The following is an 18,408-nucleotide window of genomic DNA, read 5'->3' as shown; positions in this document are numbered from 1 at the left end:
CCAGCCTTCTGTGCTAAGGGAGTCCGAGAAAGGTCATCCCACCTCTTCCCTGATTCTAACAGGACCCTATTTAAACCGTCTTATCAATTGAGTTGCTGTTCTGGTAGACATTATGGGATTAAAGGACAAAAAAAAGGAATTCTCAGGCTCCTTCCAAAGGCAGGAAAAGGAAATAAAAGTAGGCATATGGCTTTGCTAAGCCAAGTCAAGATTCATGTTAAGAGACCTCATACTCTAATGACCACGAGTAGCAAATTACTAGCAACTCTCACTTATTTTCTGGAAAAAAAACAATGAAGAGTAGCTACTATTATTGTTATTTATTAACCACCTGCTACATGGCATGCTATGCTACATGCCCTGTATATGCTATCCATAGTTGTGTGATTAGCTTGCAAGGTGAGCATGACTATCCCCATTTCACAGATGAAGAAATGGAATCTCAGGAAGCCCAATGTGACGGGTATCAGCTAAGAAGCCAAGATTCCCGAGGCCCATGCTTTCCCTACTATTCTACACTGCCTAGATTTTTAAGACTTATTTTTCAGCCAAACCTTCTTATCACTGGTCTGGGAGAACTCACCAGAATGTTTAGTAAGACTTGGCAAGTACTTTATGTTAAAGGTCAAAACTTGAGGCTCCACAGTTCCATTTATGTCTACCCTGAGCTGATCCTTTATTTTGGTAACCAGGCAGTGCTGGGGTAGGGCACACAGGAGTCGTGGTTATCAAGCACCAGGTGGAATCCAGGGGTGTTTTGTGGCAGGAGCCTTGCTAGCTTGGCAGCCGCCTTTCAGAGCAATTCCAAATGATATTTTCAAAGAGCCTGGAAATGTCTCTCATCCAATCTTCACTGTACAAGGGAGAGCCAGGGACTCTTTGAGGTTGAAATGGGGCAGGAGAGCAAGCTTAAAAAGTACTCAACTAAAAGGTTAAATAAATTACAGTTACTCCATATAATGGCATATTGTGCTGCCATTAAACATAATGTTTTCAAAATAATGACACTGCTCTAATTTATACTACTGGGAGGAAAAAGGAGGAACAATGAGGGAGGAAGAAAAAGCCAGAACAAAGCAGTAGGTATTCATCTCAACTCTCGGTCCATGAACTGACCCTAAAATCCCACTTACTCTCCTTTGAAGCTGTCCACATCTTTTCCTTCTTGAAGAAAAATGTTAATGGCTCCCAGGAGACCCAGGTGAGCGAACTTCCTGCTTTCTTTTGCAGACCTTCCTTTTTACCTCCAGTGGCCTCACATGGCTGGCCATTGAAGTGCTCTAGGGACAAGGATCACTCCCAATCCCTGATGCTTCATCTCTATCTCAGGGAGAGTGGCCATTAGTGCCAGATGATGTGCACTTTTTAGCACTGCTCATTTCCAGAAGCTAGGGTTCCCGAAAGTTCAAAGGGCGGGGCTCTTCACCAGGAATCCCCTCGCTGCCTCCCTGAAAATAATGCTTGTAAGACAGTGACATTGTCACCATCCAGGCCTTCCTCTGAGACAGACCCTGGTGAAACCCACTGGCAGCCAAGATCCAGCCACAGATCTGCAAGTTGTGCCTTGTGCTGCCTCATTCCTTGTGCCTCAGACCCATTGTCTGACTTTGCCAGGCACATGGCTGAAGTGTGAAATTCACCTATGGAAACACCTTCTGTTGTTCTATCTGGGCTGTTGCCCAGATAGACTCAGCACTGCTAATCACCAAGTTCAAGTCCTTTCCCAGCTGGCTCTTCTGTCTTTCTCAAACCTCACTGCCCACCTCTCCCAGAGTGACTCCTCTTCCAACAAACTGGTTGGTCTGTTGAGTCCCCAAAACACCCTGCCCTGGAATGCTTGTTTCCACTCCCTTCTTTGCCTATCCAAACCCAGCCCATCCTTCAAAGCCTCATAAACCCTCTAGGGCCTCTCCACCTCCAATCTCCTTTCTCTCCTCCAAAGTCAATTAAAAACTGCTGGTTTGAATGGTTTCCTCTAGTGGCCCTTGGGTGATTTAGGACCACTTGTGTTGCTCTTGCTGGTTTGTCCAGGCACCTGTGGCAGCACAGAAGGGAGTAGAGGTGGAAAGGGGAAAACCAATCCCGAGGAGGAGGAGAAGATGCTGAGATACCAGCTCCTTAGGCTCGGCCCCGCATTCTCTGGGTCCTTCCCATACAGGTCTGCCTCAGTACACAGGCTGAAGTTCCTCTTCCTTCCTTGTCTTTCCCTGCCTCTCTTTCTCTCTAAAAACTGCCGGTTTTTAACTGACTTTGGAGGAGAGAAAGGAGATTGGAGGTGGAGAGGCTAGAATCACACACTGATTCTAGCACACACTACATTGCAGCATTGAGCTGTCTTTTTTATGTGACTATTTCCTATCTCCCCACTGAATTAGAGGGTCTTTGAAGGCAGGAACAATATATCGTGCTTCTTGGTATCGTGCAGGGCTAGCATGATAACTTTCACTCAGTATTGTGCTCAGCCTGAATTGTCAAGAGCAGCGAGAGGGGGTGCCCAGGTGTGCTCATTTGCTTTTCCTCAGTGGACACTGTCCCTGCTAGTCGGCCTCAAGAAATGATTTGAACTAATACACTTGGATCAGGGATCTGTCATGACTGATCTTCAGGAGGTAGTGAAGAAGGAGGTGAATGATTTAGGAAGGATCCTGGCTATTATTTGCCTTGAACCCACTGGGTGAGGCTAGATGGGTGAGGTGGGAAGAAAGATGGAGAAGAATGGGAAGATACCAGCTCTGTCTTTGAAGAATGTATAATCCAGACTTGTGCAGGAAAAGTCTTTGCAAGAGAGCTCCAGAGCCGCTAACCATATAATATCATGGATCACATAAAAAACATATAATAATAAAAAATGACAAATTCACAATATAAAGTTATCAACAGAGTGCGGTGAGGGAAGTCCCCTTGGAAGGTTCCAGAACACGGTCTTCAACAAGGAGGTCAAATTCACAGTGCTGGATGGCGCAGAGAAAAGACCTTGGCCTTTGGAGATGGACCTGGGCTCAAGTCTCATTCTATCACTTACGAGTTCGGTGACCTTGAACATGTTATTTAACCTTTTGAAGCCTCACTTTCCTCAGCTTTAAAATGACACCTCACAGGGTTGTGGTGAGAATCAATGAGATAATGGATGTGAAATTGTTTTGTAAACTCTAGAGCTCTAAGTAAACACCAGTTATTCTTGTTTCTGCTTTTGGAGAAACACTGTACAAGGACATCATCTCCTTGGCTGCCTTGTATGATGGTGACAAATTCTGAGGGTTCTGTTTTAGCTCAAGAGAGCGGTGATCATTGTGCAGCAGAACATGGTGACCCAGCACCCGCCTCCCCAGACCCAGTCCTCTCGGAAGAAGCAAACAGGGTGCTGCTAGTCCCACCTTCTCCCCGTGCTGACCTGAGGTCTTGAGTTGTCATTCCCACCAGTTCTATCAGTGGTCCCACGATTTCAGGCCACCCACCTCTCATGGCCCTTGGGTGATTTAGGACCACTTGTGTTGCTCTTGCTGGTTTATCCAGGCACCTGTGGCAGCACAGAAGGGCGTGGAGGAGGAAAGAGGAAAACCGGTCCTGAGGAGGAGGAGAAGATGCTGAGATACCAGCTCCTTAGGCTGGGGCCTCGCATTCTCTGGGCCCTTCCCATACAGGTCTGCCTTGGTACACAGGCTGAAGTTCCTCTTCCTTCCTTGTCTTTCCCTGCCTCTCTTTCTCTCTAGTGCTTTTCTGAACCAACAGCCAGCCTTCCAATAAAAAAAGCTCTAACTCCTTTTCAGGAGGAAGCTTCTTAAGCAGGCTATGTCCCCACCCTGTATCTTCCCCCCTGCAGTTTCTATTATTTTTCTCTCTTTGTCTGAGACTCCCAGCTCTTGCAGTAGAGATCCTTAGCTGTCAGACAGCCTCTCCTAAGTAACAGGCACGCTCACACTTACACACACCAAGCAAGGGGAGTGCCATGGAGCTGGATTAAAGGGGCATGCGGAAACTGAGGGATGGCTGGAACTCTGGGCAGAGGTCTGACCACTTAGTCTTTTTCTGTGCCAAGATGTACAGACACTCGGCCTGAAGGACCCTTAAGCACCTGGAGTGGCATCAGCCCCTTGGTGAAGGAGCATAGGAAGTAGACATTTGAGACCCTCGAGGTGCTATCAGCCCAGCCCCGGACCTCTCGGATCCCTCAGCCCACTGTAAGGGAGAGTGAAGGGCGCAGTTTTCAGAGACGCTGAGACAGGGAGAAGAATGTGCTGATGGGGAGAAGGGTGGGAATGGCAGGCCGGGGAGGAAGGACCTAGGGCAGGAGATGAAAAGAGCTCCCTGAGTGAGAATCTGGCCCTGGATGATGAATGGGGTGTGAGAGAGAAGCCGGGAAAAGGGTAAACAGCCAGGAGGGACCCAGGAGGGAAGCGGGAGGGAGGGGTGAGGAGAAAGAATGTGGAGGTCAAGGAGCAAAGAAAATGCTCCTGGAGTGATTGACTCAAGATCCAACATGTTCCGCACCGGATGAAGGCACATGTGCACACAGATGTGCCTGGCCACCCGCCCTCCCCTCCATGCCCCTGCGAAGGTGTGAGCACGTCTGTCTGCTCTCCTCCCAGATGCATTCCACACCCTTTGGAAAAACCTTTCTTCTGATGTTTGGTTCCGAGTGTGCAAGGGACCTCACTGTAATATGAACAAGTATTTGTGCAATGATTTTATAGTTTCCTAAAAATTTCACATGCATCATCCTGCTAATGTACCCCTTACTCAAGCTGGTGAGGTTGAGAGCAGCATACGCATCACCAGTTTACAGGTGAGAGGACTTAGGTATATTTGAGGTTGAATAGTTTGGCAAAGGCACCAGATGTGAAAGTGGGACTCGGACTTGGGGGGTCCTGGAGTTAAACATGTCACTTGGCTTCTCTGCTGCCTGACGTTGCAGATGCCACCAACAGATATATCTTGGAAGAGATCACTTACTCAAGAGGATACTCTCTGCCTGCACATAAGCAATACTCGGACCATAGTTGGGGATATCCTGTTACTACTCTTTGCAAATGGATGTGGGGTCTAAGGAGCTGTGACTCAGAGTTGAATTCTTGGGGACCCCCCTGCGAATGTTTAGAGGAAAAGGCCTGGGGCTGGGAGCTGCTGGCCATCCACTGAATGCCATTTGGCTCTTGCCCAGTTCTGGCAGGTGGGAAGGAGGGCTGGGGAGGGGCTGAGGCCTGGACATGGCCCCAGGGGCTTGCACAGGTGGTGGCAGATGGAAAGGATCCAAAAGCACAAATCTGTAAGGAGAGACCACTGTGCCAGTCTCCCTCTTCCCAGCCGGCCCTTTATTGTGGGAAAGAATGCAGCTGCCAGCAACCCCTCTGAAGACCAAGCACCTCTGCAGTCCCTGCAGCCAGCCCAAGAGTACAGAAGGCTCCTATCTGCCTTGACTCCTCTCTTTACCCATCTCCTCCCAGCTCTCAGCCCTGGCCCTGCTGCTCTTCAATTCCTGACAGTGGCAGATCACTGATTAATTCAGGCCTGTTTAATAACCCTTCTATTTTGATGAAACAAGCTATCTTGTTTTCTTTATTTTTAACACTGACTTTCGTTTCTTTGCTAAGCATCTTACTGTCATTTAAATTTCTCTGTCTCCAACCAAGCTGATAATAGACTGGAGTGAGCAGCTGCTTCCGTCCTGTTTATGACAATGATTAGAAGTTAGAGCTGTGCAAGCAGAGAATTGACCAAATCTCAGTTCAGAGGGGTCTGCTCCTGCCTGTAGAGGGAGTGTTAATTTTAACATGATTAGGAGAATTCTGGCTCCAGAGGAGACCAGGGCTAATCCCAGCCTAGCCTTCCTCGCACCCTGCTCAGAGGAGACTGCCATGGGCCTGAAGGTGTGAGAACCAACTTTACTTACTTTGGAATTCAATCGTATGGACCTGACACTCCACTTCATAACACAGCCTTTTCCTCCACTGAATTTGGATTTACTTAGCAGCAAAGAGGGAAACTCAAGCTTAGAAGATTTAGGGTGGGTGGAGACCTCAGCTATCAGCTACAATATCTTTCTGCTCTATGCAGGAATCTCTTCTTGAGACCTGGCCATCTTCTAGCCTCTGCTTGAATTCCCTAAATGTTGTAGAGCCCATTCCCTCCCTAAGTAGCCCTTTCCAGGCTGGGATAGCTCTGGCTAATCTCTCTCCTTCTGTCTTTTTGTACTACTTATTTGTGACTTGTAGGACGATGATTTGTGTGCATACCCTCTCTTGCCAGGTTGAAACCTCCTCAAGAGCCTGGACAATGACTTGTCTCCCCTCTATCATACTCAGTATATGCATATCCTATAAACACTTGTTCAGTCAAATGAAATTATGCTGCACCAACTTTAAAATTTCTTGCAAGGAATGTATCTTGTTTTCTTCTCCCAGGTGAAGCTTCCTATTTTTCTCTATGCAGACAAATGTTGCCTCTTCCCATCCCCAGGCCAGACATGGCTGCTTCCCCAGGGCCCTGCTTTTTCTTCCTGGCCCCCAGGGACTGCACAGTTGGTGGAAAACTTGGCCAAGGAAGCTGGGGGCTCGCAGTGGAAGTCAATCGGGTGGCCTAGACCAGGTTCTCTGGATCCCAGCCCCCTTCATTTCCTCCAGGTCAGCCACAGCTGCCTGAGAATGCTCCCAGGTGCATGGTGTGCAAATCCAGGCTGGGGCGACCCTCCCTGCCTCTCATTCCCTCGCAGCCTTGTGAGACTGGAGCTCTCTGCGCCTCCCAGCCAGCACAGTCTGCAGGCAGCTGCTTGGGTCATTGTCTCAGCCTCTTCAAGTTGTGAATGCTGAGTCTATAGAGACTGAAACACAAACAGTGCCCACAGTGCCTCTCGGGGAGGGAGGGGCAGCTTGGCCTTGCCAGAGCCATTGACTGTGCAAATATCAAGGCTTGCTGTGGATGGAGGAAAGCTGGTTGGAGCTATTTAAAAGGGGGGGGTCTTTTGACACCACACTGCCCAGCATCATGGAAGTGCTGTGGTGTGTGCTAAGGGCCGGCAGATGGGAAGAGAAGAGGAGAGGTCAGTTCTCACAGGGAATACTGCTTCATCATGAGATGCCTGACTGCTCAAAACCAAGGAAGAGAGAGATGGGGGAGGTCACTGGGCACAGTGCAGGGGACAAGAGACTGAAAAGAAAAGGTAGCTAAGTGGGCAGATCAAGAGAGTGTGGTGGGTGAGGCTGGGGCAAACGAACATCCTAGCAATTGGAGGGCAGTGAATGGCAGCTTGCTGTGTGACTCAGGGCAATGCACTTACCCAGTTTGGACTTGGGTTTCACATCAACTATGTGGGCCCGGGTAAAAGCTACTATTAAACACTCAAAAACATTTCCCAAGTATTCTACACCAAACACCTATTTATTCTGCAATTCAAACTCTTTCTTAAAAAAATATTATTTAGAAAGGAAAATCAAGGGCTCTTGCTGCCCCCATTTTCTGCAGCAGGCTCTTGGACAGTGCTGTGGGATGTTTAGGACTCTCCTCTCACAGGCCCCATCCCGTACTCTGCACTTCCAACAGGGACAAAGCTCCTTGTGGTGCTTGGGGAGCTTCTTGGCCTACTAGAAGACAGCTGATGCTTCTCCCCAGACATCCTGCTAGGTTTTGACCGATGATCAGTGCTACCAAGGATCTGATCCCTGAGCCCCAGGGTCCAGCTTGGGCTCCTGGACTCCACTCCTGCTAACACACTCTGTGATGTGTCTGTTCCATCCATGTCCCTGCCCGTAGGAGCTCTCATGAGATGCCTGTCTGCTCAAAACCAAGGAAGAGACAGAGATGGGAGAGGTCACTGGGCACAGTGCAGGGGACAAAAGACTGAAAAGAAAAGGTAGCTAAGTGGGCAGATCAAAAGAGTGTGGTGGGTGAGGCTGGGGCAAACAAACCTCCTAGCAATTGGAGGACAGTGAATGGCAGCTTGCTGTGTGATTCAGGGCAATGCACTTACCCAGTTTGGACTTGGGTTTCACATCCACTATGTGGGCCTGGGTAAAAGCTACTCTGTGCAGGAGAGATGCAAGCCCTGTTGCAGCCAGGCAGACGCCCATGAGCTCTGCATTTTCTTATTCCATGAAGTGTTGACTCCCATAGCAATGCCAACCTACCAATCCTATGACAGTGTCATTCATGTCCACTCTTAGAGCTCTGAAGGCACTAAAAACCCAAGGGCAGCAAAGTCAGAATTCAGATTCCAATCCCACTGGCTAAATGCTGACTACAAGCCCTGAATGTGGTCTCTTTGCAGGGCCACCATTGGCTTTCTTCTCTATGTCCCATCTCCACCAAGTCTTCAGCCCTTTATACTTTAGCATAGAGATTTTCTTTAAATAAAATCTTACTTTTCTCAGAAAATTCCAAACAAATTTGGAGAGAGAGGGGGAAAATAACCCTAGTTTCGCTTCTTATACCTGTTCCAAAATTTAGAATAGTTTTCCTTGTTTCCAGCACTTGTCATTTTTCCAACTTTCCTAACACCCTCTTCCTGGGCCTGGCTCCAGAAACAAAGACAAGTGAAGGTGCTTGAGTGTTCATTCCATTATACAGATAGAGAAACTGAGGTGCTGGGTAAGCGGCAGGAGCCAATTCTGCCAGAGCGTAACTAACCTCTTATCTCCCTCCTGGGACCAGGGAACAAATGGAGGGTGAGCACCGGTCAACAGGTGAGAAATCTTTAGCAAATGGAAAGGGCTACAAGTGTGAAGGCAGGCACTTAGTTCCTGTTTGATTCTTTGACACCAGGCTCTTCCTGACCATCTGCTCTCAACCATCTCAGTGGGGCCTAAACCTCCTGCAGGAGGGCACTGGGAGGGGCTTCCAGCTCCCCATGCAGTTCAGATCTTTCTCTCTAAGTCTGTGGGCCAAGAAAGCTGAAGAACTTGAAGAACTTGACCCCTGTGGGTCACTCAGAGTGGGACGGTAGACTCGAATTTTGTTCATTTACAGATAAACCTCAGGGGGTGGGGTGTTTGCCTTACAGAAAACCTGGTAGCCTGGGTTTTAATGTCACAGAGAGTGAAGGGACTTGTTAGAAAGTTTTAGGCAGCTGGAGTGAGGGTGGGGCGTCAGCGTCATCAGGGCACTGTGAAATCCCCAGCCGGCCCTGCTCCTGGAAAACACCACTGCCCTAAAACATGGAGCGGAGACCTGGAACGAGAGCTTTGCTGACTCACGAGGGGCCTCCTGTCTGTGGACAGGGAAGGAGCCTGGGTCTTCCTGTCTGGCTTGGGCTGGGCTCCCACTAAGAACCCTGTTCTCAGTGAAATTCAAAAAATTGGCTCTTCTCCTTCAGGTATTTTTGTTCCTCAGGAGAAAAAAATGGGAAACCGGGGGAGCAGTCAGGGGAGGTGGGAGGTCAGAGGCCAACGTAATATTTACCCAGCCCAGCCGAGGCCTTTCGCTTTTATGAAGCAGGAAACCACTTCAAAGCAGCAACATCCCCTCTTGCCACTTCTGTCTGCCCGCTGGTCCTGCTGCCTCTACAAGGCAAGGCAGGGCTTTTCTACACACCCCTTTCTCTGCCCCTGAACCTTCCACCCTCTCTCCCTTAAAGGGTGGAGCACACTGCCTGGCCGGCTGCTCCCTCTAACACCTGCTCAAAGGTAAAAAGACCTGCCCATAGTCACAGAGCAATCACAATCCATAGGCTCCCCTGACATTCTGAGCTGTCCCTGGTGTGCTCTTGTCCACTCAGTGAGTTGTCTACCACTCTCAGAGGCACTGGGGTTACAGCTCCTCATCCAAAGCCCTGTTCCACCACCAGAGCAGAAGCGGAAATGATGGCTAGGAAAGGCTCTAGAGACTGGAATCTAGTGGCTCTTTACATTGTGGAGGGGGCAAGAACTCCTTCTCTTCAGAAATACAAGACTACACATACCCACATCATTCTTGAAGATATAGAATCTCCAAGGTTTCCCAGGCCTCTTGAAGCCCAAGTATGGCCCTAGCTCTGCGCTTCCCAGTGCAGGGGTCAGTTCCCTGACAGCATCACTGATGTGGCTCCCCCAGCCTCAGACAAGGTGCAGGGAGAGCATGACCTTCCTTTACAGGATTAGAGACTATCTTTGAGTTGAAATCTTCGTCCTTCTAACCTTTCTCCATTAGGATCCCTCTACCCTCTTTATGGACAGAAAGCTTAAAAGAGAATGGCTACCTTCTCTTTGAGTTGAAATCTTCATCCTTCTAACCTTTCTCTATTAGTATCCCTCTACCCTCTTTATGGACAGAAAGCTTTAAAGAGATTGGCTCCTTCTCCAGGTAGCAAGCACATGGCAGAGGCAGCCCGAGGAGTGGACAGCCAAGGTGTAGGGATAAAATCCAAATCTTCCCTCTCAGGTCCTTCCATTTAATAACTTCATTCAGATAAGAGTAGATGCATAATAGCAGGATTCTGGACACTTAAATGTGAATGTGGATGAGTAATAATATTTCCTGAGGCACCACACTGGCCTCTACACGCCAGCTCCAGAAGTACCGGAAAGGGATGCAATTTACATAGAATACAACATGAAAACCCTTGGGAGTGTGCACCCTGGAGTCCTTGCTCTAGGATATTGACTAATAGAAAACAACTCCAGCGCTGTCCAGTTTAAAATCCTCAGAGAAGAACGAGGGGAAAATTGGGTAGGTACGGGTAGCTGTGAGAGGCTGGAGCCTGCGAGAGCATTTAAATAGTCATCCTTCTTCACAAGAAACTGTGAAGTTCTCCAGCACCTCTGAGTCTCTCCTGGAAATCTTCACCTCCCATGACTTAAAGCAAAGGCTTTGAGGAGCTGTCTGCTCTCACTTCCTCTGACCCCCTAGTACACACCGTTAATGCCATTCTGCCTTTTACTAAAGGTATTTGGGGGTACTTGGCTTATGCAATTTCTTCCTCCACTCCCTGAGTGTACTGTAAATGCCCTGAAGGTAGGATCTATTACTTTTTCATCCTTGTATTAGGAGGGAGCTACCACATTCTTGGCACCACACAGGTGATCGATCCCTATTTATTTAAACTTAAATGAATTCCAATTCCCGCTTTCAGTGTCATCCTATTTGGTTCAGTGCAAAGGGCAAGAATCTCTCCTTCTTCTATCCCTCTGTACTACAGTTGAGAGGGAGGCTGTTTAGATAGAACAAGAGAAAGCCTGGGAGAGCAACTCCTCCAAGAGGGCTGGGAGGTGCTAGGGTTCCTCTGTCAGAAGCTGCTGTCTTCTTAAAGCCTCGGAGAGATTATGTGTGTTTTGGGGGGATCAGAGGAGACAGGCTCATTCACCAGCTCTTCACTGGGAGCCCTGGGATCCCTCCTCCTCTTCCCTCTGAAAGACAAGTTGAACTTTCCAAGGGCAACTCCACTACCTTTTATCTTTCACCCTCAAAGTAATTTTAGCCAAGGAAAAGCAGAATTAAACTTTCATAACACGATACATTTATCTTGTTTTTCTTCTTTCTTTTCTCTATCCTCCCTTTCCCCTGCCCTGACCTCCAGGTACATCTGAGCTAAAGCAAACCAAGATGAACTATGAAGGGATGCTATCAGATTGGAAGAGATGCTGCTAAGCTCTCTGGTCTCCTGCCCATCCCAAAACTTCAATATTTTTCCATGCCCCTGTTAGGTAGTTATTATCTCCTTAGATGAGAAAAGCCTCTGGACTCTGCTGTCTCTCAATATTGTCCTCTGCTGAAATGAAAGGGGGAATTATAATTCAGAGAAAGATTCCCACAGAGAATATGAAGAAAAAGATTAAATCAGCGATACAATGTTGACATGCATTCAGTTCCTGAAAGCTCTTTATAAAAAGGTCTCCTCAGGAGCAGTTTCACTACTACCTGAGAGTCTCAAAAATCTGCATTTAGGGAGTTGGGAGACGGGAAGCATGTGAAGGCCCCTCGGGGTTGGGCCAGAAATTTCTGTTGCTGATAAGAACGGCAAGGGCCTTTTGGTGGGCCAGCCAGCAGATTGGACTGCCTGTTAAGTTGAGAATGCACTCCCTCCCTGCCACCCAGCCCTAGACGTGACCTGTTGGGGCAGGCCTCTCCAGAGCTGCTCACAACCCATGCACCCCTGCTTAATGCTGCAGGCGCTTTCTCATCCTCTGCAAACAGACAGAGGCCCAAAGGTCCCCCTGGTGATAGGACCCTACCAGTTGTGGTCTCTGGGAAGTGACAGCTGGGAGTTTCGAATATATCTCATCTATTAATATTTTTTTCTTCTTTAAAAAAAAAAAAAAAAAGCAAAAAAGCCACTGTTTTGGGCCAAGCCTGGCTTTCAAGAGTCCCCTCTAGTGGAGACAACCTGCTACTTCGGCTTCTCAGTTCAGCCCAGAGCCTCCCTGGCCAGTGAAGATTCAGAAAACCCCCTTCTGCCTGCAAGGCTCTCTTTCCCACTTTATCTTTGTGTTCGCTCTGAGCTCTGTCCACCCCTATTCACACTGTCAGTCTCTCTGTCTTTATCTTCCCTTGCTGTCTCCCTCCCTCTCTCCATTTATCTGAGCCTGTGCCCACATCTTGACTTCTGTCTTTCCACGTGTGCCTTTGCTCCTGCATCTTGATCTACATCTTCCATCCACCTGCTGGTTTTCTTTGATGTTCAGGATTCCAGGTCTGACTTGCTAGGAATGCCTTGGTTAGGCCTTGGACCACATGGACTCACCTCAGACGGCCAAAACAGCCACCCACAAGCCAGATCCACAGTGAGAAGCACTAGGAAAATCCTAGTAGTTATAGAGCTGTCTATAACCTGAGCTCAGAGCTCCTGTTCCGAATCCTGTGTGAAGCCGGTCGCTCCCTTCAATAGATTCTCCCTACCTCCCTGCCTGCTTCCCAGTCTATGACACACGCCCTTCCCTGCAAAAAACTGGCAATGCCTGGGTAAAGGGACAACTGGCAGTGGGTGGGAAGAGTATGCTAGGGCAGGGGAAGAAGGTGAGGAAGAGGTGAGTGGGGGTCAGTGGCTGAGCCTGGGGCTGTGGCAGGACAGTGGAGACAGAGCAAATGTTAAGCTGGGGTGAAGGGGTTATGGGGGAACACCTGCTGGTCCTCTGAGTTTCCCAGAGATATTCTTTCACCCAAGAGGGAGGCAGAACCAGAGCAGGGAAGGCGGTTAATGGTTAACCAACTGTAGGAGCAGAGAACTTTTGCACTGCTCAGGCCTCACCATTTCTTTCAGCTCTGTGCCCTTCCTTCCTCCTCTCCCCTTACACTCTTACCCAGCAAGGACCCTGCTCCCCAACAAAGAACTTTCTCGCCTCTATTTCTGCCCTCCAATTCCAGATGGAGCAGTGTGGAGCTAGATAAAGAGGTTCCATATGCCCAAATGCCAGGGAATGAGGCCCAGGAGAGCCTCAGGGCTAAGCCCAGGAGGACGGGGATATCCTCTTCTTACCAGCCATCCCTCCCTCGTGACTTGAGACCAGCTGTTTGACCCTGGGAAGAACTGCCTTTCTCTCTGTCTCCACAGGGCTCACCTTTAGAAATGACCAAAAAAGAAGTGGATGCACATCCACCCCTCATTTACTCTAATCAGGCATGAAATCTTTGTAACGAAGTGAAAAAACTGTTCAGGGAACTGGTTCCATTCATCATTGTTTGAACTGAGCATATGTGAAGGGTAGAAATAGAATATTCACATATAATGAATTGATAACAGACTGCCCCTGGGTGGGGCGGTGGTGATTGGGGCTGAAGGGGGAATGCACATGAGCTGTAAAACTCCCAGCACCTCAAAGCCTGTTTCTACCAGTTTCCCTATGGACGGTCCTGAATTATTTCTAGTTAACAGACTGTAACACAATGCTCCAGTCTCTTTATGATCAGAATGGGGGTGGGGGGTGGGGGCTTGGCTAGGCGCTCCTTGCCTCTCCATTTGCCATGATGGACAGAAGTATATTGTGCCTCAGTTCGTGTGTGCAGAGACAGCTGTGTGGCAATGCAGGGAGACAGCTGGTGGTGGTGGGGAGGTGCTGCTGGAGACAGGAATTGCCTCCCCCACACCAAACCCTATATCTTAGGGAGGCAATCATAGAAAATGAGGTAGGATAGAAACTATAAAACCCCCAAACAGTGACAACTCCAGCACCATAAATATTTCATAGCACCTAAAGTGGTGAGTTTAGGCTGCTGTCAGCTGCTGCCTTGTATATTTAACCATGTCACTGGTTTTCCCTCCTGTTCCTGTGTTTTCTTGTAACCTGCCCATGAAATAAAGATTAGCCAGCCGAGTAATCAGAAGTATTGGTAAATGGGAAAGGGACCTAGGAAACAGGTAGCTGTTCTTTGAGGGCTTTCTTTTTAACCTTATTTTAAGTGCAGACTTCAGTAAAACAGATGGTGAATGAACTTTTACATTCACCGCATCTGCAGCTTTTGACGGTCAAGAGAGTTGCAGGGTGAATGTTCCCTAGTACTCTGAAGACAGGGATAGGTATTCAGACCAGCTCTGAAAGGGGGGCCACCAACCTTGTAATGACATGGTTTTGGGCGATGGACATAAGACACTGCCATACTCTTCATTTAGACTTGGGCTTAAAAGCTAGCCAGCCCCCCTGTCCTGCTCCAGGCTTTGAGGGACCCCTGTCCTTATGCCCCGCCAAAAAGAAAGACCAGCTGGGATTTCCTTGGCAGACTCATGGTCCCTGGATAGACATCTCCTGGTACTTTACCACTGCTGCTCCTCAGCATCTTCCCTGCACATCGCTCCAAATGTCATTTCCATTTAACTGCTTTGCAAGCCAATTTGCCCCCATCCTAATGCAATTTGCTGAGGACAGTGAGGGAGCAGAGAGGGCAGTCTGCATTGCCCTCCCTTTATCAGCAGGTCCCTGAAGAGGATCGCCTGCGGAGTGGAGGGAAATAGCTCCTTTAGGTAATGCTGGCTGGTGGCAGCAGGGGCAAGTTCTGGGATGAGGAGGGGTTCGTGGTGATGCCAGGTGGAAAAAGGGGAATGAAAAACAACCTCGCTAGGGTATTTTGACAGATTCCACTCTGTTTCCTTGGTTCCCTACCCTTTCTCCTCACTGCCCCTTCAGCCTCCAGGCCACCACCGAGGAGAGATCCCAGGTAATTAGTTCAAATGGTGCTCTGTGAAGAGAGAGAGAAGTTAATGAATTGTTCTCTTTTCTTGCCTGGAGGTCAGAGGGGAGAGGGCTGCAAGCAACTCTGGGAGCTTTCTGGGGTGACTGCATAAAAGTTGTACATTTCAGTTAGGAATAGCTGAATTCCTCCAGCCAAGGCTATCTCTTCCTGGGGCTCTGTCACTCAGTAGAAGGCCCCAGAATCCAAAGCCAACACAGAGGGAAGAGTGAAGTTTCAAGTTCTGGGAAAGAAACCCAGCAAAGGAGGGAGACTGCTATTGTGTGGGGAGAGAGGAGAGCTAAACCTGACTCCTGCTCTCAAAGCCTCCAGCCCAGGCCGGCCAAGATACTCTTGGCCTGCCACTCATAAGCCTTGTCCACTATGCGTGTGAATGGAAGGAAATGAATGTGCCCCCAAATTTCTGTGGGTTCCTCCAAACTGATGGGCCCCCAAGTGACTGCCTCAAGCTACGACTGGCAATCCCAGTCCCGTCAAACTGACGCTGTCTTCATGTCGCTTGTGTACTTTCTACTGGTGTGCCACTGTCACTCTAAGATCTTAGATTCCTACAGGAGACCTGTTCATATTTCCATTGCCTACTTCGTGGGGCTCTCATTTCTAGACCCTTACTGACCTACAGCCCCAAATCTTTTATTCAACTTCCTCTCCCCCATTATTTCTATCCCTCCTGAGCAGAGCTGAGTTTGAGTAGGTAGCTCCCACTAGGGCAAGGGTCATTCCAAACAGGTGGACATTTTTCCGGGACCTAAAATGGTAGTTTCTGGTGACTCTCTGGGCATCTAGACCATGATTGGCATTATAGAGACTACCTGTGGGATGGATAAAAATGGCTAGAATTTTCTAGGATCCCTACCTCACTTGTGGGGTGGGGCAAGAAAGAGCACATGGAAAGTAATATCCTCAAGTGGTTCATAAGGAGCCTCTGGGACCCTAAGCAAACTCCCATTTCAACCCCCAGCACTCCTGTGGTGCTCAGACTGTGGGGCTGGACCCCTGCTGGGCGATACACCCGCAAAGGGAGTCCCGGGAGATGAAACACTTAGACCCATTCAGTGCCTAGGAATCTCTCCCTGAGCCTTATGGAACCCGCGCAAATGATGTTTTCTCCTTCCCCTGATCTCCAGTCCCCGATCGGAAGGGACAGTCGGCGGCCACCAGGGACTCCGGCAGTGGAGTGAACGCCCCCAAATCGATCGCTGGCCAGTGTGGCTTTGGGTTGTCTCGCTGGTGCCACCGAGGCCCTCTTTGGGCTCCAGCTCTCGGGGCAGCCTTGCCGCCCCGAGCTCCCCAGAGCCGCAGAGCGCGGGCAGGTGCGCGGTGGAGGCGCGCCGCGGAGCGCTGCTGCCGCCCTCAGCCTGCGGCCGGGAAGCCCTGGGCGGGAGGCAGCGGCTCCAGTGAGCCTGCGATCGCGCGCACGCCGCGCTCCAGCCCGCGAAAGTCGCCGAGCCCACGCGGGGACTCGCCCGCCGCGGCCAAGCCGGGTCTCCTGGGGCCGGGACCCCAAAGAGGCGGGCGCGGGAGAGCCGCCACGGGTGTGCGCGCCTGTGGGGAGAGGGCGGAGGGCGCTGCCGACTCCGAGCGCCCGGCCCAGCCGCCGCTTACCCAGCTCGGCGACGTCGGTCTGTCCTTCCGTCCCCGCTCCGTGTACCTCAGCCGCCGGCTGCTGAGGGCGGCGCGAGGCCCCTCTCCCTGCCCGCAGCTCGGAATCAGGGACACGACCAAATCCACATAGAGTCCAAATTCATTAAAATCCACGTCAAGCCACCAGACACTTATCTGTATTCCTGAAGTCGCCCCTCGGTCACCGCTCCGCGCGCCCCTCAGTCCTCCGTCGCCCCGCAGCAGCCCTGCTGGGCGCTGTCGCCGGCTCGCGGGGGGCACCCGGAGGCGCCGAGGGGGCGTGTGGGGGCGACCGGCGGTGTCTCTCGTGGGGAAGAAGCAGAGCCCCGGCTGTCTTCAGATTTTTCCAGCGCGACTTTCCGGGCTCCTCTGACATCAGCAATCCCGGCGCTTCCTTCCCTTCTTGCTCTCCGGTTCGTTCACAGTCCCATTTCCTCCGGGAGCCTGGCTTTCCAGATCTATTTAGAGGTTTGCTCCGCTGGCTGCGGCGCTCGCGCTCCCTACCGCTCCCAAGCTCGCGGGGTCTCTCTCCGGATCGCTAGCCCTCTCGGCTGAAAAATTCCCAGCAACTGCCCTCCACCGCCCTCCCGCTCCAGTCTGGCGCGGATGCCGCTCCGCCCGGCAGCTCTGGCTCCCGCGGTGGCGGCGGCGGCGGCGGCGGCGGCGGCGGCGGCGGCGGCGGCGGAGCCCTGAGCGCCGGCCTCCCTATTTTACCATGCAGCTCATTATCATAGAGGCCGCGCCTGTTAACCCCCTCCCCGCCGGCAGCGTCCGCCCGGGCAGGGGCCGCGCCCGCTGCTGGCACCGCCCGCCACCGCCAGCCCCCTGCCCCCTCCCCCGCCCGCGCGGACTTCCTCCTCCGCAAGCTGTCAACAAAAGAGAAGCAGGTTTGGCATCCGGAGGCCGCTCGGCTGCCTGTCCCGCGCCCAGCTCAGCCCGGACCCATCGGCCACCTTAAGTAGCCAAGGGGGCAAGGAAAATGCTGCCAGGGCCCGGGAATTCGAGTGGGGCCTTGCGAGCCCAGCTGGCTTGGCCCCCGGTGGGGATAGAAGGTCGAGCTTTGGGGTTAGAGGGGAGCTCAGAACACAGGAAGAGTGGGTGAGGGCAGTAGGGACAGGACTCCCCCCCATTCGCATCACCTGTCACCGCGCACATCCTGCACACCTCCCTCTTCATCTTTAATTTGAGTGAGGGGTGAGTGGGGAGGAACGGGGCTTGTCTGGTGGGTTTGAGACTAGAGTCTTGGAATTTGTGGGAGCAAATTTCCTCTTCTTGTAAATTAAAAAAAAAAAAAGGCCAACAAGCTGTCAAGGCTTGAAGTTGTTGTTATTATTATTATTGCAATGAGAAGATGAACCTTGCTCTGAATTGAATCTCAAACTTCCAGCCCTGATAGGGATCCTGGGCATCTGGTAAGTCCCGACTTGGATGGGGGCATTGGGGACAGGAGAAGAGCTTTCTACATCCAATTCAGAGAATCTTTTTGGCAGGGGAATCAGAGGGGTGGCAATAAGATAACTTATTTTAATAACCTAAGGTGAGAGGTTTCGGGATTCTGGATGACAATGCCTCGGTGCCCTCAAGGCCACTGATTCCTCGCCACACAGTCTCAGTAACTCCGCAGCCTCTAGACACTGCTTTCCGGAAGGGGCCTGCAAGCTGGACCCCAGCGAGTTCGCAGGATCTGCGTAGTCCCTGCTCGCG

General features: G+C 50.7%; 1 protein-coding gene across 2 annotated transcripts in view; it reads right to left on the bottom strand.

Moving 5' to 3' along the window:
- Nucleotides 1–17,435, bottom strand: part of PLXNA2 (plexin A2) — a 219,783-nt gene extending 202,348 nt beyond the window's left edge. Inside the window, exons 1-2 of one of the 2 annotated variants that reach the window (XM_009238345.4) lie at nucleotides 16,687–17,383; nucleotides 14,994–15,069 (exon numbers count right to left, since the gene is read on the bottom strand). The gene's annotated coding sequence lies outside the window, so the exon portion shown is untranslated. Of the gene's footprint in view, nucleotides 1–14,993; nucleotides 15,070–16,686 lie in introns of both variants that reach the window. The other variant, XM_002809516.6, reaches the window with a different exon arrangement.
- Between the last annotated feature and the right edge of the window lie 973 nt (nucleotides 17,436–18,408).

This window comes from Pongo abelii, chromosome 1 (assembly GCF_028885655.2).
Source record: "Pongo abelii isolate AG06213 chromosome 1, NHGRI_mPonAbe1-v2.0_pri, whole genome shotgun sequence".
Classification (NCBI taxonomy): domain Eukaryota; kingdom Metazoa; phylum Chordata; class Mammalia; order Primates; family Hominidae; genus Pongo; species Pongo abelii.
This window is presented reverse-complemented; position numbering and strand designations above follow the sequence as displayed.